This window comes from Anguilla anguilla, chromosome 13 (genome assembly GCF_013347855.1).
Source record: "Anguilla anguilla isolate fAngAng1 chromosome 13, fAngAng1.pri, whole genome shotgun sequence".
Classification (NCBI taxonomy): Eukaryota; Metazoa; Chordata; class Actinopteri; order Anguilliformes; family Anguillidae; genus Anguilla; species Anguilla anguilla.
In genome coordinates this window covers 3,257,445-3,272,444 of record NC_049213.1, presented here as the reverse complement: position 1 = coordinate 3,272,444, position 15,000 = coordinate 3,257,445, and positions in this window count along the sequence as shown.

The window sequence follows — 15,000 nt, the reverse complement described above, 5'->3', positions numbered from 1 at the left end:
CAGAGCCCCACAGCACACACCCCTCTCCCCCAGAGTGTCCACAGCACACGCCCCTCTCCCCCAGAACCCCACAGCACACACCCCTCTCCCCCAGAGCCCCACAGCACACGCCCCTCTCCCCCAGAGTGTCCACAGCACACGCCCCTCTCCCCCAGAACCCCACAGCACACGCCCCTCTCCCCCAGAACCCCACAGCACACACCCCTCTCCCCCAGAGCCCCACAGCACACGCCCCTCTCCCCCACACGCCCCTCTCCCCCCTCTCCCCCAGCACACGCCCCTCTCCCCCAGAGCCCCACAGCACACACCCCTCTCCCCCAGAGCCCCACAGCACACACCCCTCTCCCCCAGAGCCCCACAGCACACACCCCTCTCCCCCAGAGCCCCACAGCACCCACCCCTCTCCCCCAGAGCCCCACAGCACACACCCCTCTCCCCCAGAACCCCACAGCACACGCCCCTCTCCCCCAGAGCCCCACAGCACACACCCCTCTCCCCCACACACCCCTCTCCCCCAAAACCCCACAGCACACGCCCCTCTCCCCCAGAATCCCACAGCACACGCCCCTCTCCCCCAGAGCCCCACAGCACACGCCCCTCTCCCCCAGAGTGTCCACAGCACACGCCCCTCTCCCCCAGAACCCCACAGCACACACCCCTCTCCCCCAGAGCCCCACAGCACACGCCCCTCTCCCCCAGAACCCCACAGCACACGCCCCTCTCCCCCAGAACCCCACAGCACACGCCCCTCTCCCCCAGAACCCCACAGCACACGCCCCTCTCCCCCGGAGCCCCACAGCACCCACCCCTCTCCCCCAGAACCCCACAGCACACGCCCCTCTCCCCCAGAGCCCCACAGCACCCACCCCTCTCCCCCAGAGCCCCACAGCACACGCCCCTCTCCCCCACAGCACACGCCCCTCTCCCCCACACACCCCTCTCCCCCAGAACCCCACAGCACACACCCCTCTCCCCCAGAACCCCACAGCACACGCCCCTCTCCCCCAGAGCCCCACAGCACACACCCCTCTCCCCCAGAACCCCACAGCACACACCCCTCTCCCCCAGAACCCCACAGCACACACCCCTCTCCCCCAGAGCCCCACGCTCACGCCCCTCTCCCCCAAAGCTCCACAGCACACACCCCTCTCCCCCAGAACCCCACAGCACACACACCTCTCCCCCACACGCCCCTCTCCCCCAAAGCCCCACAGCACACGTCCCTCTCCCCCAAAGCCCCACAGCACACACCCCTCTCCCCCACACGCCCCTCTCCCCCACACGCCCCTCTCCCCCAGAACCCCACAGCACACGTACCTCTCCCCCACATGCCCCTCTCCCCCACACACCCCTCTCCCCCAGAACCCCACAGCACACGCACCTCTCCCCCACACGCCCCTCTCCCCCAGAACCCCACAGCACACGCCCCTCTCCCCCAGAACCCCACAGCACACGCCCCTCTCCCCCAGAGTGTCCACAGCACACACCCCTCTCCCCCAGAGTGTCCACAGCACACGCCCCTCTCCCCCACACGCCCCACAGCACACGCCCCTCTCCCCCACACGCCCCACAGCACACGCCCCTCTCCCCCAGAGTGTCCACAGCACACGCCCCTCTCCCCCAGAGTGTCCACAGCACACACCCCTCTCCCCCAGAACCCCACAGCACACACCCCTCTCCCCCAGAACCCCACAGCACACACCCCTCTCCCCCAGAACCCCACAGCACACGCCCCTCTCCCCCAGAGTGTCCACAGCACACGCCCCTCTCCCCCAGAACCCCACAGCACACGCCCCTCTCCCCCAGAGTGTCCACAACATATTAAATACTGTGTGCGCATTTGAGATAGGCATAGTGTGTTTCCTCACTGAATAATGCAGGTCTCAAGTTCCTCTTGTTCCCAGCTGTAGCCTCATCCAAAAAAAGCAGGATCAGGGATAAGTCATAAATCTCACACAGTCATCTGTCCATTTACTCACTTATTCCTGGTCAGGGTCGGAGTGGGTGGGCTGGAGCCTATCCCAGCATGCATTGGGGGAGAGGCAGGAATACACCCTGGACAGGTCCCAAATCTATCGCGGAGCACACACACCATTCCTTAACACACTGATACATGTGGGTAATTTAGAGTCTCCACTAAGCATAGCTGCATGTCTTTGCATGCCTTTGGACTGTGGGAGGCAACCGGAGTACCCGGAGGAAACCAGCCCGGATCCAGGGAGCACGTGCAAACCCCACACAGAAAGGCCCAGGCCGGGATTTGATCCCAGGACCTTCTGTGAGGCGACAGTGCTACGTACTGCACCATCATGCCACCCTCTCACTCATACAGAAGGTGAGAAATAGCTCAGAGAAGTGGAACGATCCTAATAAGAGAAGTACTGTTTCTGAGTATTCACAGGTTCTTCTTCCAAATGTATTTCCGAGAGAAAATGCAGATAGACGTGTTTGGGAGGAAATTAAAGATATATTTCTGCCTCCCCACCCCCGGTTACTGTAATCTGGAGAGCAGAGCATATGGTATCCTGGTGAAGGTTGTGTTTGATGTTATATTGAGATTCAGGGGCAGAGAAAAAAAGAGCTGTATGTGTGTGAGGTGTGATTAAGTTTAATCGCACGCCCAAAGTTCTGAGGCATTTCTTATTTATGATTTGTGATTTTCAGAGTATTGATTTTCTCTGCTGAAATGAATGAAAAACATCCATGTTTGGAGGAACAGAGAATTACATTTTCTTCATTTTGTTGATTGCAGCGATGTTCTGTTGACTTCTTCCCCCTGCCTACACCCTGTGCCAAAAGCGATACGTAAAATCAATGTGTGCCGAAGTGAGCAGTAGAGGACCAAGGGGAACAGGTGAAACCCCCAAACTCCTTCTTCTGCTAAGGGTAGAGAGTTAGGGAGAGCAGCAGCGTATCCATGTACATACACCTAACAACTCTATGTTTTCATGTGGGGTTTCAGCTAACATAAAGGTTTCTAGGCCCGGTCCCAAACCCGTGCCTGGACAGGAGAGGAAGCCATTTTGCCAAAGTCTGTTGCTCTGTTTATTGTGGACGCTAATCTTGTTACAGGGCTGGAACATGGTTTTGAAAGTGCTTAACGTGGTTAGAACTGACTGGGTTTTCACGTGTGGGTTTTTAGAACAATGATAATGTACAGTGTGAGGGTGAATGGACAGTGCAGTACAGCAGGCAATTATGGATTACAGTTACCGGTCAGACAGAATGAGTTCACTCATACAGACATGGAGGTAAATCGAAAAGCACAAACTCAGAACTTCTGTTCCACTGCAAATCTGGTGGAATCTGTCTTGCTTCCCCAGCCTTAGTCCTAATATAATTGCCACAGTCAACGTTTAGAGGAAATTCTGGAAAAAAATAAAATAATAATATAAGGGAGGAAAAACAGACAAATCCTTCCGCGAGACTGACATTCCTTTTTAAAATAATGAGACGCGGCTGTTCGTTGTACTGTTGCCACTGCGCTTCCTCCTGGCTTCTATGGCAACAGCGGCTGTGATGAAGGACGGCGGTTGACAGCAGCGCTGGTTCGGCCCCGCTCTCGGCTCCTCGCGGGCGCACCTGCCACGCCAAACCGGGAGAATGTGCCACGTCCTCGCGGCGCGCGGCTCCTCATTACGCCGTTCACATGGAAACCCGCGACTGCGTCTTTTAGGCGGCTCTAGTCGCGGCAAAGCAGGGTTTGTTGGCTTATTTTTCATTATTTTGTAAAAACTTTAACGCGTGACTTTTGTGACAGGAAAAGGTCTAGGGAAGTCGAAGTTCGTGACAACGATACGACTGTAGTTTCGGTGATGCGGGCGGAACGGTTTGCACGCGTTTAATTCCCGTGAAACCTGAAGCTGCTTCTATGCCCTTGAGGCAAAGTAACCTCCGCGCTAAAGCACATCGAACCGCCTGCTGTGTGTGGAGCGCCTAGCAGCGGCCAGCGCAGTCATTCGCTGCGGTGGGGATAGCTGTCACCAATTTGTTCGTAGCCATAGGGGACATCCAGGGCAATGGATGCAGTGGCAGCAGAGACCCGCTAATGAGGACGCGCGGCGCTCCGCGCCGTCCCCGCGCTCTGGCACAACAGCTACCTGACACATCAAATCTCCTTCAACGCCTCCTCCACCGGCTCTCACGCCCGGACACTAACTCATTTATTAATCGGATAAACGCGCAGGATACAGAGACATGCATGGCGAGACTGCCCCTTTTGCCCGAGCACGTCTTTGCCACGTTCAGTTCTGCGCGTCATTAGAAAAGTCCTTCGACCTACAAGCTTGAGAACTTCAGAAAGGTTAAATTGCATGGTACAATCAGGTTGCTGAGTGATTACCTGGCTAATTCTTTTGTTTTAAATTATCCATTAACTGGATTGAGTCTTTGGCTCTAAGCCTGGGTCGTTTAAAAGAAGACACTGTAGTATATGTTTTTTTTAAAGAGGGACCCAGAAGTAGGCTTGTCATATGTAAGAATAATGTGAATGTAGTGATGAAAATCTAGGGGATGGAACCCTTATGCTGTTTAAATACATGCAATAATGAAGCACTCTGTCTGTAAGAATAATTTTTGGCTAGGTCAAGCCATTAAATATTCACTGACTTGGAAGATTTACACACCTGCTTAAGCATTTTGTCCCATGGGTGGAAAAAACAACTAACAGCAGTGTAGTTCCACTTACACTGCCTTCCTTGTGTTTCTGACTCATCTAAACACAGACAGGACTGTAATTATGAAAAACTATGAAATTAAAGCACTCCTGAAATCAAGGGGCAGTTTTTGCAGATTCACAGTAAAATATCACCGCCAAGACAGCACTGGATCTATTACACAATCTATTGATGCATTTTTCATTTTCAGCATAATAAATGAGCCAATGAAAGGGCATTCCAGTTAAAATCTGTGCATTCTGTGTGGCCTACACAATTTCTCGAAGCTTCACAAGCAATGTTTAAATAAATGTCTGCTCTTCAGCAAGGTAGGAAGAGTGGTTCTTTCGTGACGTATGTTTACATACTGTTTACACACACACGCCGGCACACGCACGCACGCACACACACGCACACACACACACACATACACACGGCTGACTCCTCAGCAACACAGAGCAGCATACCCACACCTAGCCTGAACGAACCTGGGTAAGATCAATGCCTCTAAACAGGGTCTTTACTAATTGCCAGCGTACAATCTGTCCCTGTAATATATATATATTAGTTCTCCATGACAAACAAACCATCAAACAATATCCGCAATAATTAAACAGACACATCAATAATTAATGAATCCTAATTAAAGATGAACCGACTGCCATAATCCTTAATATTTTTTGCATAAGTCTTCCCAGAAATTAATTTATTACACAGGTATATTGTTGAAACTGTCTCTTGCTTTACTGCATAAATTATTTTTAACTGATAATTTTGTTTTCAGGCTTAGAAGGATTAAAATGCTACACAACAGAAAATGGATACAATGTCACGCTTGTATCAGCTGGAAATATAACATTGTGCGGATGACTTTACACATGCACTGTTTGTTTAATCTGTTAAATTAAATAACGTGTAAAACGAGTAGCAGAGATTCATGTGTTATGTTGAGGACCCAGTGTTTTGAGTAGTGTGTGGTAATTCAGCTATCCAGTCCCCCCCCTGGGAGATGGGCACAAACCTGTCAGGACATACAGTACGATTTTTATTTATCCAACAGCGCCCCCCTGTGGTTGTTTTGGTGTTTCGTTTTGCAAAAAAAAAAAAACAGGAAGGCTGCTACTGATAGTGAAGAGTGATTCATCACTCCAGAGAAAGCATTTCCACAGCTGCAGAGTCCAATGGCGGTGTGCTTTACACCACTCCAGCTGACACTAGCCATTGTGTATGATGATCATAAGCCTGCGCATGGCTGCTCGGCCATGGAAACCCATTCCATGAAGCTCCCGACCAACAGTTCTTGTCCTCGCGTTGCTTCCAGAGGCAGTTTGGAACTTTGTAGTCAGTGTTGCAACCAAGGACAGACGATTTTTATGTGCTGCACGCTTCAGCACTCGGCTGTCCCGTTCTGTGAGCTTGTGTGGCCTACCGCTTTGCGGCTGAGCTGTTGTTGCTCCTAGACATTTCAACTTCACAATAACGGGATCACAGTTGACCGGGGAAGCTCAAGCAGGGCAGAAATTCAACAAACTGACTTGTTGGAAACCTGGCATCCTATGACAGTACCACGTTGAAAGTCACTGGGCTCTTGAATAGAACCCATTCCATAGCCAATGTTTGTTTATGGAGATTTCACGGCTGTGTGCTTGATTTCATGCACCTGTCAGCAATGGGTGTGGCTGTAGTAGCCAAACCCACTAATAAGAAGGGATGCCCACATACTTTTGGTCATGCAGTGTATGCTAGTGCAATTGCTCAGAGAAAAAGATACTGTTTACCGGGTAATATTTTTTCCAAGAAGGTATGCGTCACAATTTTTAAAATTAACTTATATACAATCCAACAAAACTAAATTAGTATTAACAAACGACTCATAATGGCTTCCATGGTTTTCACTGGCTCTATTCCTCATGTTGACAAATGGCAATGACAGACTCCAAAGGCATTCTAAAGCCTAGAATCAAGACTAGATACTAAAAGCTCTTTTATATTTGCACTAAGGAAGCAATTGAACACACCTGACGAATCAGAAACACTCATGAAGCCATTTGTCCCAAACATTATGGTTCCCTTAAATGGGGGCTATTTATAAAAAAGTGCTGTAATTTTTACACGGTGAAACTAAAATGTATAAAAACACTCAAGTAAAATCTGAGAAAGTGCACCAACCACATGCAAAGTTTTGGATTAAAAATCTAAAATTGGGAAGTACAGAGCAAAATCGAGAAGAAAAAACCCCACACGGAGAACATGCAAACTCCACACAGAACTGCTCCAAGCCGAGATTGGACCCCATGACCTTCTTGCTGTGAGGCGACAGTACTAGCCACTGCACCACCATGCCACCCTGTTTGGAATATATATTGAGTATTTTTGCAAACATTTTTTCCGTATTGCTTTAAAATCCAAATATTTGATCCAAGCTAACAGTTTCACAGGTGCTAATAAATTAACAGAACATGGGGGTTAAAGCCTTGTTAAGGCTTCATTGTCCAATTTCAGAGCAGTCATAGACATTTGTAAAATATCTTAAATATTTAGCAATTCAGTACAGTTCCATTGCTGAAAACTACAGAATCGGAATACATCATATTGTCTTGTAGTTATATTTCTGAATAGATACCACCAAAGCTGCATACCGCCATTGTAGTCTGTTTTCAAACACAGCAGAGACATCAGGATATGCTAGATGGAGGACGATAATCTGGCGCAGGTCAGAAACCAGCAGGTGCATTTCGGCTTCCGATGTATTTAACACTAATAAGAAGTAACTTTAGTTATTCATGACTGGGACCATCCCTAGACACCTCAAAATACATTTACATGACCTTACATTCATTTAGACTTACGCAGACTTACTTAAAAAACAAAAGAACAGAAGTCCATCTACACAAGGTTTATGTGATCAAGCTAGTGACTAGGGGCAGTGTATGTGCACCAATAGGCCTACTAATGGACCAATATACTGTAGATTCAGTGTAGTAACTCAGAGCTACAGTCACCCTATATACATGCAATAACATGAGCTGTGCTATATGTACCATACTAGTCTATCTGCAATTAAGCCTGAGATAGCGCTTGAATCAGAACAATCTTTAGCCAATTCTGAAACCTTCTCCTGTGAAAGTCATAGTCTAGGGAGTTCTCTCTTTTACTAATTCAATTAATAAAAATACCGTATTCCGATCAGGTTTCTGGCTTAGCGTTTAGAGGAGATTAGCTGACTTTAGAGAGCTTATCAGTTAATAGATAAAGCAGTCAAGGATAGATCCTCTTGGCAAACAGACCCTATTTACACTCTCATTTTAATTCATCAAGCATTTGGGATCGTTTTCAACCCCCGTTTGAAACAGTAGCCTATTTAATAAGAAGGATCCCCTGGTTACACTCTGTTTGTGAATGAATTTACAGCCCATGTTCTGTTTCTACTTGACCGATATGATGGGACTGGACCGTCCCCACGGAAGGCTTTCGACTGATTATTCAAATAATGAAGCTGCAAGTCAACTCAGAAGGGCTGATTATCTCCGTCCACTTTGCATTTTAAATGCACAAATGGGAGAAAATAGGCCACAAATTATCATCAGTTGAGCGTTATTCGAGAAGCCTTAAAGGCCACAAGCAGCCACTCTGCGGAACCATTTTGTGACACTTCTCCATGGCAACCACAGCAAATCCATATAAATGTATCCAAAGATAAACACAACCTTCCATCCTACAATATATATATATATATATATATAAATAAATAATCAGACAAACAGCATGCCACCATTTGATAAAATAGAGATGTCTGCCATTCAGAGAAAGCTGTACATTTTTTTTTTACATTAGAAGCAAGAGGTGATTTGCTTTGATTCTCATCAAAGCCAGTTATCTGAAGGAGAGGCTGCTGAGGAACTAGCCATGAGCATTAGCAACGTTAGAAACATGAAGGGAACCTAATATAAAACTAACAGTGTGTTAGCTGTGAGTGAATGCCATTTGAGTATGTCTGTGATTACTGTAAGTTAGCATGAATGCTATTTGTGTATATCTAACTGTGATTAGATTATCATGGTTAGCATGAATGTTAATTGTGTATATCTAACTGTGATTGGGTTAGCATGAATGCTATTTGCATACATCTAACTGTGATTAGGTTAGCATGAATGCTATTTCAGTATATCTAACTGTGATCGGGTTAGCATGAATGCTATTTGCGTATATCTAACTGTGATTAGATTATCATGGTTAGCATGAATGTTAATTGTGTATATCTAACTGTGATTAGGTTAGCATGAATCCTATTTGCGTATATCTAAATGTGATTAGGTTAGCATGAATCCTATTTGCGTATATCTAACTATGATTAGGTTAGCATGAATGCTATTTGCGTATATCTAACTATGATTAGGTTAGCATTGTTAGCATGAATGCTATTTGTGTATATCTAACTATGATTAGGTTAGCATTGTTAGCATGAATCCTATTTGCGTATATCTAACTATGATTAGGTTAGAATGAATGCTATTTGCGTATATCTAACTATGATTAGGTTAGCATTGTTAGCATGAATTCTATTTGTGTATATCTAAATATGATTAGGCTAGCATTGTTAGCATGAATCCTATTTGCGTATATCTAACTGTGATTAGGTTAGCATGAATCCTATTTGCGTATATCTAACTGTGATCGGGTTAGCGTGAATGCTATTTGCGTATATCTTACTGTGATTAGGTTAGCATGGTTAGCATGAATGTTAGTTGCGTATATCTAACTGTGATTAGGTTAGCATGGTTAGCATGAATGCTATTTGCGTATATCTAACTATGATTAGGTTAGCATTGTTAGCATGAATGCTATTTGTGTATATCTAACTATGATTAGGTTAGCATTGTTAGCATGAATCCTATTTGCGTATATCTAACTATGATTAGGTTAGAATGAATGCTATTTGCGTATATCTAACTATGATTAGGTTAGCATTGTTAGCATGAATTCTATTTGTGTATATCTAAATATGATTAGGCTAGCATTGTTAGCATGAATCCTATTTGCGTATATCTAACTGTGATTAGGTTAGCATGAATCCTATTTGCGTATATCTAACTGTGATCGGGTTAGCGTGAATGCTATTTGCGTATATCTTACTGTGATTAGGTTAGCATGGTTAGCATGAATGCTATTTGTGTATATCTAACTGTGATTAGGTTAGCATAAGAAACTCAGGAGAGAGACGAGGCTGGAGTGGTCTGTAAACTCAGAACCTCCAGGAAAACAGTACAGACAAGGAGGAAGATTAGGCACCGTAATCTCTATAAGAGAAGGCTCTGCCTCCTACTGTGATTGTAGATACCTGGAATATATCTGGAATTTTCAAACAGCCAGAACCTTGTGAGTGAAGAAATAGGATAACTAACTCTCCAAGATACTTTGGAGCCAAACCATTTAAAGCATTGTACATTAGGAGTAGTCTTCTAGTTCATTCTAAATGTAACAGAAAACCAGTGAAACGATTTCAGCACCGGACTGATGCGCTCACATTTATGAGTTCTTGAAAGTACCTCAGCAGCCACATTCTGTACAATTTGGAGATGCTTCAAGGCTGAATTAATGTACCCAGACAATAGGGCATTACAGTAATCCAACCTACAGGTCACAGCGCATGAGCCATTTCTTCAGCATTCTGCACTGATGACATCTTTCTCAGTATTAGATATTAGACATGCTCCTCAGGTGAACGAAGGCCCCTCTTGTGATATTATTAATGTGGGCCTGAAAGGACAGATCTGAATCAGCAGTCACGCAAAGGGTTTTAATGAATCATTCATTACTGAGGCAAGGGCTGTCTCAGTGCTATGCTTCCTGAACCCAAACTGAAACATTGCATACACATTGTGAGCCTGTGAACAAAGAAGAAAGCTGCTCAGCTATATCATTTCTCAAATATTTTCACAAAAAATGGGATGTTTGAAATAGGTCTACTGTTAGACAGGTTGGTAGGATCCAAATTCGATTTCTTGAGTAGTGGCTTGACTTATTCCATTTTAAAGAATGTAGGAACATAGCTTAATAACAGTGAAGAATGTATTATGTGCAGAATTGGACTAGCAAAACTCCTTCAGTAGCTTTGTGGTTATGGAATCTAATTGGATTAGGTCAGTGTGAGGTATGGGAGTGAACAGTCTGAGGCGTTCTGTGTGTCCAGCAGGCAGCTCAATATTGTCAATACAGTTCTCTGTCTGCTGTAGAAGTGAGTGTTCTAGCCCAAGGTCTTAAGAGGGGTGGAAGCCTGACACAATCTTGTTAGTCGTTGTAAAAGTAGTCTCACAGGGAATTCGTTTCCTGGGGCTTTTACATTTAAATTTCTGCAAATGAATTGCTGAAGCTATTTAGTCTAATTTTACCACCATGAACCAGGACATATGCAGAACCTAGTTAATGATAAATTTCACTACTCACTACATTTCTCTAGGCTGTTTTCAAGGGAGACTTTAAGAAGTTACTCACAAGGACTTGAATTTTAAGCAGACCCTAAGATTATTTCAGACCAGGCCTCATATGGAGCAGGAGCAGATTGTTCCACTGCCTACCAAACGGCAGGTCACTGACTTTAAACACCTAATTTTATCCGCAGATTATTGCAGTAGACAGATGGCTGTCAGACTGGATTCTGATTGGATGATTTTTGCTGACTGGTTTGGAAACAATCACATTCATGTGTCTGTTGTCAGCGCCAATTTCTCTCTTTACTTCATACTGCAGAATCAGCAGCACGATAGATCCGTCGGTGCGTATGGGGATGTGAAACATGCAGGTAAGTTTAGTGGAAAAATTTACATTAAACGGTAAATGGCACACCAGTAATCTCAGGTACAATGAGGCATTTTAAATGCATTTTGCCACACAGTGACCAGATACCTTCCTTAAATAACAGCACAACACTGACTTGCAACCCACCACCGCCTGACTAACCCAACACTGCCCATTACTTAGTCTACGGGCTGTGCAGCGCCCTGAGGATACAGGCTGTGCAGTGCCCTGAGGATACAGGCAGTGCTCTGAGGATATGGGCTGTGCAGTGCCCTGAGGATACAGGCTGTGCCCTGAGGATACAGGCTCTGCCCTGAGGATATGGGCTGTGCTCTGCCCTGAGGATACAGGCTGTGCAGTGCCCTGAGGATACAGGCAGTGCTCTGAGGATATGGGCTGTGCAGTGCCCTGAGGATACAGGCAGTGCCCTGAGGATACGGGCTGTGCCCTGAGGATATGGGCTGTGCTCTGCCCTGAGGATACAGGCTGTGCCCTGAGGATATGGGCTGTGCTGTGCCCTGAGGATACAGGCAGTGCCCTGAGGATACAGGCTGTGCCCTGAGGATACAGGCTGTGCCCTGAGGATACAGGCTGTGCTCTGGTGATATGGGCTGTGCAGCGCCCTGAGGATACAGGCTGTGCAGTGCCCTGAGGATACAGGCTGTGCCCTGAGGATACAGGCTGTGCCCTGAGGATACAGGCAGTGCCCTGAGGATACAGGCTGTGCTCTGAGGATACAGGTAGTGCAGTGCCCTAAGGATACAGGCTGTGCCCTGAGGATATGGGCTGTGCCCTGAGGATACAGGCTGTGCTCTGGTGATATGGGCTGTGCAGTGCTCTGAGGATACAGGCTGTGCAGTGCCCTGAGGATACAGGCTGTGCTCTGAGGTTATGGGCTGTGCAGTGCCCTGAGGATACGCTCATCCTGGCTGCCCAGAGGGCATGAACGGACTGTTTGGACAACGTTTTTGACAAGAACATCTTCCTACTGCTCGTTTAGGAAAATCAAAAACTTCAGAGCTGTACATCATATTTCTCTGATGTACTTAGGCTGCATTCATGGTTTCTCATATTAATCTTCATGAAATGAATTCATAAATGTATAAATATTTTACTCAATGGACATGGCAGTTAGCCAGCCGGTAAAACTAAAGATTACCCCACTAAAGGGGGGGGGGGGGGTAATGAAATATTGAATGTCTTTTTTTTTTCTTTTTTTTGTCAAACAATTAGTTTCAAGCATTTCTCAATAGTGAATTCACTTTTGACAGCAGTCTGGACCAAACAGAATTATTTTTTTGACACAAAATGCATTGACCACAGCTTTCAAAATTCTTGAATTCTTTCCTCACTCAAGCTCAACCACCAGCAAAACTATACATCTACAGCCCATTTTACAAATGTTTACTTTTCAAAACTGTCAAATTTAAGTTCAAAATCTACCATACAAAATTCAAGTGGGCAGCAGTTTGCTACATCACGAATACCTTATTTAAATATATGTTTTAAAAAAACAGATATACTGGTCATGGAGACAAATGTTGAGAAACTGCTGATGGATGTTATGTAAATAAGACCAGCCCCAGCTGGAAACTGAGCCAGAAGTCCCCCCCCCACCCGCCACCATCTCTGAAAGGGATGGGAGAAGACTGGCTGGGTGAGGAAGAGGAGTACACACGCGTGACGGACGACGGAGAGGAAGACCAAGAGAAAGGTTACGACCCCCACCCACACAGAGTCCCTCCTGAATGCGAAGATCCCGGGCAGATGGGTTCTGTCCCCGGGGTATTACACATGAGAGGACACACAGCGTGACAGGGATGGGAACACAAGACCTTGGGCAGAAGACCGGCGGCGTAGTGTAATGGCTAAGGAGCTGGTCTCGTAACCTGAAGGTCGCAGGTTCGAATCCCCGGTAGGACCCTTGAGCGAGGTAGTTAACCTGCGTTGCTCCAGTATATATCCAGCAGTATAACTGGATACAATGTAAGTTGCTCTGGATAAGAGTGTCTTTGTCATTTTCATTTTGTTAAATTACTTTTTGCCAAAAAACTGGAAAAAATTTAAGCACACTGCAGCCGTCACTGCAGAAATTCTACGACTCATTCCTGTAGTATGTAGTGCAGCACATGCTATGAAGAGGCACCATTCTTTTTATGTAATGGAAATTTTTTTTAAAAGAATAAAATTCATATACAAAACTAAAAACTAGAGTACAAAAGGATTTAGTACGTCAGAGACTGATATAAAATGATGCATCCACTGTAATGATACCTGTTTAAGTGGGGTTTTTTAGGTAATTGTGTTATGAGGGAAGACGTGTGCTTGTTGGGAAAAAGAAGGGCTGTTTTGGCAGAATGATTTGATTTTGTTGATGCTGTATGCATTGTTTTGGTAGTTTTGGTGCATTTGTGGCATGAAATTAACTGCTGAGCCATCTGCATGTGGGTGCAGAGAACTGTGAGAAGAGTTTAGGAAAAGTGAACTAGGCACTGAGAAATACTGTAATAAGCAGTAATTAAAAAAAACTGTAATTTCCCCAAAACATGTGGCCCCATATAAGGCTGACAGGAATTTGGTTACTGAGGTTTTCTGTCCGTTGGACGCTGGCCAATGTTGAGTCAACTGCCGCTTATTTTACACAAATGACAATAAACCAAGCTTGAGAGCTTTAGCCAGTAGTTTGATGACTACGTTTCGATTAGTGACGGTCTAAGAAAACCAACAATCGTATCGTCAGATAACCAGGTTAGGGTTAGACAGTTATGGGTCAGCTTGGCAGCAAAAAAATAATTTTTCCCAGATGGTTTGGTTATTTTGTGTTTATTTCCAATGTGCTATCCATCGGTCTCCTGGCCAGGGGGTAATCAGACACATGAATTTCCTTTTGTCTTTACCTACCTTGGTGTCCAAAAATAAGTTTTTTGTAGGTTATTTTCAGACAACAGGCAGAGGCACTGGCAGGGGTGCAGCCAAAATCCTGTTCATACGCAGTCTCTGTGGACCCCCTTAAAATGGGGGGGGGGGGGACACACCACTTTTGAGGGTGAGACTCTGCACCTCATCTTTCTCCTTTCATTGACTCAAAAGCATTACAACATGAATCATTTTATTCATTTTCATCTTGGTCGTCGTCAACACAGGTAAAACAATCATTGGACTGCTTACTCTTTTCATGAGTGAACATCGTTATACCTTTAAGAGCTTCATAAGCTTGAAACAAAATTTAATTTAACATTTTATCCACAGCAAAGTATGGTGTATTTTCACCACTACTTATGAGAGAGGTCTAAATCTCTAGTCCTGGTGGGTTTCAGGGTGTAGATTGTATGATTTCCTTTCACTCAGCAAGCATTTAAGGCCTTGAAACAAGGTGTGTGGACTCCTTTAGCCAATCAATAACGTCTGAGCCAAAAGACACCAAAACCAATTAACTCCATGACTGGACTGAAACCTGCAGACACTGCGGCCCTCCAGGACTGGAGTTAAACCTGCAGACACTGCGGCCCTCCAGGGCTGGAGTTAAACCTGCAGACACTGCGGCCCTCCA